The sequence below is a fragment of the Cupressus sempervirens genome, chromosome 9, assembly GCF_028749045.1.
Source record: "Cupressus sempervirens isolate cs-2001-9-10 chromosome 9, ASM2874904v1, whole genome shotgun sequence".
Taxonomy (NCBI): domain Eukaryota; kingdom Viridiplantae; phylum Streptophyta; class Pinopsida; order Cupressales; family Cupressaceae; genus Cupressus; species Cupressus sempervirens.
The window spans coordinates 31,816,515-31,825,502 of record NC_143126.1 but is presented as its reverse complement, the minus strand read 5'-3'; positions in this window follow the sequence as shown (position 1 = coordinate 31,825,502).

The window sequence follows — 8,988 nt, the reverse complement described above, 5'->3', positions numbered from 1 at the left end:
AGGTATGCAAGGTGACACCTGATTGAAAAGGTGTTGGAGTAGGCTTGTAATCAAGCATGTCAAAGCGGCAAAGCATGTCAAGAGCATACTTCTACTGATAAACAAAAATCCCAGTAGAGGACTGAACAATCTGGAGACCAAGAAAATAGTGTAGCAGGCCAAGATCAATCATCTCAAACCGATCCATCAATGCACGTCGAACATCTTGAAGCATAGAGGATGAAATACTTGTGAGGATAAGATCATCAACATATAGGACAAGGATCAAAACCTTTGCTTCAAGACATTGAATGTACACTAGGATCAGAATGGTAGCATGTGAAGCCTGTAGAGAGCAGAAAGGAGTTCATCTTCTCATACCAAGCCCGAGGGGCCTGTTTGAGACCATACAATGAGTGTCAAAGTATGCAAACCAAGGAGGAATCTTGCACAAATCTCAAAGGCCACTCCATGTAAATTTCCTCAGTGAGATCACCATGCACAAAGGCACTCTTCACATCCATTTCAAAAATAGGCCATCCCTATGAAGTTGTGAGGGATAAGACAAGGCAAATAGAGTTTATCTTGGAGACAAGGGAAAATGTCTCAGTGTAGTAAATACCCTCAACTTTTGAAAAACCCTTCGCAGCAAGATGAACCTTGTGCTTATCAATTAGACCATCAGCAACTTAGAACAATACATCCATTTGCATCACACTAGCTTTCTTCTCGTAGGAAGAGTACAAAGATCCCAATTATGATTCTTCATCAAAGAAGAATACTCCTCCTCCATGGAACTGTTCCACTTTGAATGTCCTATCATTGCTGCAAATGTCTGAGGATCATCACAAATAGCATGAATAAGAAGACTAGATCCCACAGTGTGAGATTGAGTGCAATAGAAAGTGGAAGGGTCACTAGCTAGAGATCCTGCAGCCTCAACTATAGCTTGATCCCATTTAGGCATCTATGGAGGATCCTGTGGCAAAGGTAAATGGGGATCATAAAGATCATCATCCTCATCATCTGAAAAAGAGACTGGAAGAGATGAGGGAGTAGTGGGAAGTGAAGGAGGTGCTAGAGGCAGGGTATGAACTATAGAAAGGCTCTCATCAAAGTGAACATCTTGTCGAAATAGGACCTCTCTATAATTAGGATTAAAAAACCTATAAGCCTTAACATCCTCACAGTAGCCAACATAAATGAGGGGTCATCTCTTCTGCTCCATTGCTTTTCTTTGAGCATCAAGTACAAATGTCCATGCTGCACTACCAAAAACTTAGAATGAAGATACATCAGGCTTGACATGAGACCAAGCCTCCTCAGGAGTCATCTGTTGAATTGCCTTGTGAGGCATCTGATTTTAAATATAGTTGGCACAATTGACTGCCTCTACCCATAAACAAAAATCCATGGATATGGACTGAATCATACAATTAGCCATCTTCTAAAGTGTTTTGTTCTTTCGCTTAGCCACACCATTCTACTGAGGGGTGTAGGGCACTAAAAATTGATGTTGAAGACCATGTTCAGAGAAAAAATCCCTGAAAGCTTAGTTCATGTACTCTTGCCCATTATTTGTACATATCCATCGAATAGAAAGACCAGAATATTTCCCTACAAATGTCTTGAAGACTTGAAATAAATCAAAGACATCAGACTTGTACTTCAAAAAGTACACCCATGTGCGTCTAGAGAAGTCATCAATGAATGCAAGCACATATCTAGCACTAGAAAAAGGAGTGGGAAATGGCATGAGGTCACTAAGAATCAACTCCAAAGGTGTCAAAGCATGAGTGGCTCATCCATGTGGAAAAGAATCCCTATGTTGCTTGCCAAGTGCACAACCCTGACAAACACCATCTGTACAAGAAATTTGGGGAAGCCCAAGAACAAGTTCCTGTGGGTTCATCTGTAGAAGATATGTATAATTGACATGGCCCAAATGCTCATGCCAAAGTCTACTTATTGAATCTCCATGTACAAGAAGACATGAATCTGTGTCATCAAAAGAGTCAAATCCATCAAATCTATAGAGGTGAGATGCAGAGTCAACACTCCTAGTAGCCACAATAATCTCAGAATCATGTAAGTCCTAGATAACCACATCATGTGGTGAGAACTCAATTGTCTTACCAGAGCTAGAGTGAAAAATATGATAAATGGACAATAGGTTCATCAAAATATTAGGGACACAAAGAACTTCCTGTAGAGAAACCTCGGCTAATGCAACAGAACCAAAACCTATAACAAAAAGATGTGATGAGTTCCCAACTGTGATCTGAGAAGTAGCACAACGAGCAAGTGAGGTGACCAACTTTGGAGTGTTTTTCATATGGTGAGAGGCACCAGAATCAAGAATCTAGGTAGGCCCACAAGTCGTAGCTCGAGTAGTAAGAGCGTGACCTTTTTTAGTAGGAGAGATGACTTAGGAGCTAAAATGTGATGCTCTTTCATGGATTCCTCTAAAGCCTCTAAACACTTCCAACACCTAGAAACAAGATGTGCATCCTTTCCAAAAAAACTATAGGTCTCAACTAATTTCTTCTTAGCCTTGGAGGTAGACTCAGTAGACTTTAAAGAATCTTTACCCTTGGGAGGGTTAGCTGGAGGCTTAAGATCAATTTTTAGTGCATCTTTCTTAAGATTAGCTTTCTGCTTTGATTGCCCTTTAGAAGAATGAGCAACCAATGCTTGGCTGGAAGAGCTAGAGGCATCTACCTATTGGATCTTTCCCTGTTCCCATGTTAGCCAATCACAAAATTTCTCAAAAGAAGGCATCTAATGTCTAGTACCCAAGGCATCCATAATGGAGCAAAAAGTAGAAGAGAAGATTTGATATTTTCCTCATAACTTTGAGAGTATCAAAAAGATACACTCATCATCTATTTTGTTTTTCCCACATCCTTGCAAAATTGTACATAGAGATTTGAACTTCATCAAGAAGTACTCAATGGTGGGGAAATTGGTTGGTGACAAAGAAGTTAACTCTGCATCAAGCTGTAGTGCCCGAAACTCATTCACTATGCCAAACAAGTTGTGAAACTTGGTCCAAATAGCCCGAAGAGTGGTTAATCCATCCAAGTGAAATAGGAGACTATTTGAGATGTTCAGTACAATCAATCCCATGGCTTCATCCATTTTGTTTTTGTGCTAAAGAACCTCAAAAGGGTGCTTCAGAATAGGTTGGTTCTCATCTAGACATGACCATAAAGATCTGACATTGAAAGAAGAAGATAGAAGTAGAAGGGTCTATTTTGAAGTAAATTACAAAAAGAAAATGCTCCCCCCCACAATATATAAAGATATCCCTCAAATACCAAAGAAACAACTACAGAAAGCACAAAAAATGAGAAAAGAACCTAGATTCTAGATGTAGAGAAGGAGGAAACTAAAGCCTCTACTTCAATGCCAAAAATGGGAGCTCAAATAACTCAAAATAAAATGAAACTAGTATCATTGTCTCTATCTTAGAAATAGCTTTCTAGCACTTCTTTTGGATAAAAAAAAGACCTCTGTATGCTCAAGTTATGGACAAAAAACAACTGCTGCTCCAAAATTAAGCTCTCTGGAAAATTACAGTCACTGCGAAAAATTTGATGGCCCATGTGCAAGGGCAAAAATGACCTTTTGGAAAAAAAAATGCCTCCCCAAATCCAAACTCTAAAAAATCACTCCTTCAAAATAATCAAACCAAGAAGCAACAAGGACACTCTGATACCATGTAGAAGTTGTGAAAACCAACTTCACGGATCGTCAAGACCACCTGCATGCAAATAACCTGCTGAAGAGAAACCAAAGAAGGAAAGTTAGGGCTTGGAGAATCTCAATAGAGTGAGAGAAAATATATTCCAACAATGAAAAATGAAATTTTTGTACAAAAATACAATAGGAGAGCCTATTTATAAAGGCCTCTAGGAAGCTTCTATAATGAGGTAGAAAGCACTAGGAGATAAGTATGACAACAAAGTATATGTCCACAAAAGGTGGATTATCCTCCACATAGACAAGAGGATAAGTATGACAAGGTATTAACAAACTCTTGTATTGTCAACAAGTCAATACGTAAAAGTATGCTAACTCCTAGATAACAACTAATAAATAATGCATTTATCTAAGTAAGCTTAAGTAAAGTGTTAATAATAATAATTTACAGTAACATTTTGTTTCCTACCTTTGTATATTTTGTAAATATACTTTGGGTGTGCGTAGGGTTAGTTTGAATAAGTGGCAAGCCTCGTGCTTGCTGGTAGTTTAGGAGTTTTGGTTAGTTTGCTTTACCTTGCACCCCTTTGCCCTCTTTTCAAGTAACTCCTAGTTTTCTTTTTCTTGGTGACTCTATTTTTCCAATGAATAAGGCACTTGTCTTTCGCTAGAGATTGCTGGAGTTCTCTACTTTTGAGTCAAAAATAGTCCCACAGTTAGAGTCCCTGTTGGTACCCATTTAGACCCAATAATTAAATTTTTAATTTATGGTCTTTATATCCTTTGAATAGTGGTTCAAAATGGTTCAAAGTGGTTCAATTTTTTGAAATAGGTTCATATGGTTCATTTGTTTTGAAGCAATCTACCCTACAGGTTCGAGTTCATGTTTCAGATTTCATTAAACCAGTTAGTATCTGCAATATGTAAGTTCAAATTTGAAGTTCAAAGGTCATGGTTTGAACACATATCTTAGTCAAAGAGTAAAATCCTTTCATAGTAAATTTTAAGCCTAGAAGCTAATTCAGTAGCTAGAATTTCAAAGTTCCTATATCAAAGCTATGTGGAATTTTTGAAATGACAGGAAGACATGGAAGACTTAGTAAATCAAAGAGCATGTCAGTGCATTTGGAACCACAAGCATAAATAATAAAAAAATATATAGAAAGAATATATTTGTATAAGGTTCCTACTCGAGGTTTGAGGAAATAAATTTTGAAGATGAATTTTGTGACTAAGTGGTGGGTTTCATTCCTCCCAAATTATTTTTATTTGGCAATGAGTGATCTAGTTTTTGCATAGTACACCATGAGGGTCTGAATATCACTCACATGATCCATCTTCTTGAACTTCCAAACACATGTTTTTCACAAAGATGTACTAGGTGGGAGCTGAAGGAGATCATGTCAAGGCACATGGCAACGGGTGTAAGGAAACTGTTTGATATAATATCTTGTTCATAGAAACATTGTCTTGACAAGTTTCAGATCCCTATCTAATGAAATCCCTGTGAAAGCCTTGGCATCAAATTGTTCAAACACGTTGCACACCATATACCGTCTTAAATAACAAGGTGATTGGGTTAGCAAGGAAAGAAGTGTTAGGAATAAACCATGGACATAAATAAAAATTACATGTAAATATAAATAATATTAGAAAATAATAGATCACATAGAGAACACAAGACACCAAGATTTAACATGGTTCACCCAATCCCTAGGCTATGTCCACCAAACAACAAGTCTGATATTATTACAATCTAGTGATTATAACCTGATTACAATCCATAATCCTTTACAGCTCAATATCACCACAATAACCAATTTTGCATCACCTACTATGAAAAAATCCTTGACCCTAAGCCCTTTTATACAAGTATTTTTATCGCTTTAGGGTTACAATTAATAACTACATGTCGGCCCAAAATCTTGATAAAAATAGGGCCCAATTTTTTTTTTTGATCAGTCACCACAATCTAACAATAAATTATGGAGTATGTACAATACTTCCTTGATCAGTCACCACAATCTAATAATCTCCCACTTGGGGACTGATCAGGCTCCACACTAAACAATAATCTCCCACTTGGAGATTGATCCTATAGCTATGTCGCTACTCCATGAGACTCCCAATGGATCAAACCACCCTGGACTCTGCTGTTCTTTTAATCATGTTTAGTCTAGAAGACCAATCAAAGCTAAAGAGGAGTTCAAATTCTTCCTTGTTACTACCTTTGTAAACATATCTGCTGGATTTTCATTTGTATGCATCTTATCCAACTTTAATTGTCCATCCTCCAAAACTAACCAAATGAAATGGTACCGCAACTGTATGTGTTTGGTCTTTGAATGAAGAGTTGAATTCTTGGCAAGATGAATGACACTCTGACAATCTATAAACAAATAATCATCCTTTTGAGGGTGTCCCAAATATTCTAAGAGAAACTAAAGCTATATCATCTCCTTGGTTGCCTCTATAGTAGCTACAGACTCTGCCTTTGTAGTAGATAAAGCATTAATCTTTTGTAACCTAGAAACCCAACTCACAGGTGCACCACTAACAGTAAAGACATAACCTATAGTACTCTTCTTGGTATCAATATCCCCTACCAAATCTGAGTCAACATAGCCCTATAAATTAGTAGTAGAGCTCCCATGATGTAAACAATTATTGGATGTTCCTCTCAAATATTTGAGAATCCATTTGACCACATTCCAATGTTCAATTCCTGGATGACTCATATACCTGCTAAAAACTCCCACCTCATGTGTAATATCCGGCCTTGTACATACCATAGCATACATCAAGATTTCTACAGTCGAAGCATAGGGTACCTTGGACATCTTATCCTCCTCTTCTTGTGTCTTGGGACACATCTCCTTAGTCAAATTCAAATGACAAGGTAAAGGTGTGCTAACAACTTTAGCATTCTCCATAGAGAAATGTTGCAACACCTTCTCAACATAATCAGCTTGAGATAACATCAATTTTTTGTTCTTCCTATCTCTGCAAATCTTCATACCAAGGATTTTTTTGCTACCCCCAAATCCTTCATAGCAAATGCATGTGCCAATTGGCATTTCAACCCCTTAATGTGATCCATGTTAGACCTAGCTACAAGCATATCATCAACATATAAACATAAAATAACGTAGCTATCATCATCCAACCTCTTAAAATAAACACAATGATCTAAATGCCACCTATTGTATCCATGCTCATGCATAAAACTGTCAAATTTCAGATACCATTGCCGAGGTGCTTGCTTCAAGCCATATAAAATTTTCTTCAATTTTCACACTAAGTTCTCCTTACCTTTGACCTCAAATCCCTGTGGCTGAGCCATATATATCTCTTCATCCAAATCAACATGAATAAAGGTTGTTTTAACATCAAGCTGCTCTAAATACAAATCTTAAGTAGCCACAATACTTAAAATAGTACAGATAGAAGTCATCTTAACAACATGAGAAAATATCTCATCAAATCAATTCCCTTTTTTTGTGCAAATCCTTTGACAACTAACCTAGCTTTAAATCTTTTATTACCTCCACCTTCTTCTTCCAACCTGTAAACACACTTTTTTTGTAAAACCCTTTTAGCTATAGGCAACTTGCATTTATCTCAAGTCTTATTTTTTAGTAAAGAGTCCATTTCTTCTTTCATTGTAGAATCCCACTGAATCTTAGTATCCACCTATACAACTTCATCATAACATTAAGCTTCACCAACATTTGTTAATAAAATAGAATACAAAGAGGGAGAAAATATTTCTGGAGGTTTAATTTGCCTTGTTAACCATCTAACATTCACCGTTGTGTGTGGTATTTGTTGTTTTTATTGTTGCACATCATGAGGAATGGTTGGAACATCATCTTTTGGAGTATCATCTAGCACTGCATAATCATCTTCTTCCTTCTCATGTTGCTGCAACAGATCTTTGTACAACACTTTCTCATTGAATATGCCATCCTTGCTTCTTACAATTTTATAATTTTTAAAATCCCAAAGCCTATAACCAATTTCATTAATGCCATATCCAACAAATACACATTTATTTGACTTAGCTTCTAGCTTGGTTCTATTTTTTAAATCTATGTGAGCAAATGCTTCACAACTGAAGGTTTTGAGAAAAGAATAACTCACCTTCTTACCAGTCCATGCTTCCTCTGGAATACCACAACCCAAAGGAGTAGAGGGACCTTTATTAATCAAATATATAGTAGTATTTACTGCTTCCACCCACATTTGTAAGGGCAACCCAACATGCAACCTCATGCTGCTTGCTTGCTCCATTATAGTCTTGTTCATGTATTTAGCCACTCCATTTTTCTGTGAAGTTCTTGAAACAATTTTCTATCTATGAATACCATTAGTGGAGCAATAATATTCAAATTCATAATTTCAATACTCACCACCATTATAAGATCTGAGACATTTTAATTTCTTACCAGTCTCATTTTCAACCAAGTATTTCCATTTCTTAAAAGTTTGAAATACATCAAATTTTTGTCTAAGAAAATAAACCCATACCTTTCTAGTTGCATCATCAATGAATGTAACATAGTAATGAGAGCCACCAAGGGAAGATACTTGAGTTGGTCCCCATACATCTGTATGCACAAGCTCTAATTTCTACTTTTTATTTTCCTTCCCAGTCTTCACAAAACTCACTCTCTTTTATTTTCCATGCACACAACTTTCATAGAAAGCCATATTGAAACATTTTATACTTGGTAAAACTTTCTTTGAATGAAGTACTTTCATACCTTTCTTACTCATGTGCCTAAGTCTGTTGTACCACAGTGCTATATCAGAATCTATAGTAGCTATTTGTTCTCCCTGCTCAACTACAACAATTGCTCCTGAACATTCATTTTTCTCTGAAACAATTGTACAAATATATAAGGTGCCTACTTTCACACTTTTTTCTACTATAAGGTAACCTTTTAAAACCTTCCAATTTTTATCATTAAAAGTAACTACACAACCCTCATCACCGAGTTGCCCTACTGAAATTAAATTCCTACTTAGACTTGGAACATGTCTTACCTCATGTAGTAGCCACTGATTCCCATTCTACAACTTAATTTTAATTTTTCCCTTTCCAACAATCTAAAAGGGTTCATTATCCCCCAAAGAAATAAGTCCAAAATCTGAGGTGTAACATGAAATGAAGCACCAGAATCTAAAACCCATGAATCATCAACACTTTGTAAAGATAGAAGCAAAGCATCCTCTCTGAATTTGTTACCTACCACATTTGCCTCCTTGTCTCCATCTGGTTTATCTCCTTCATTTTTCTTT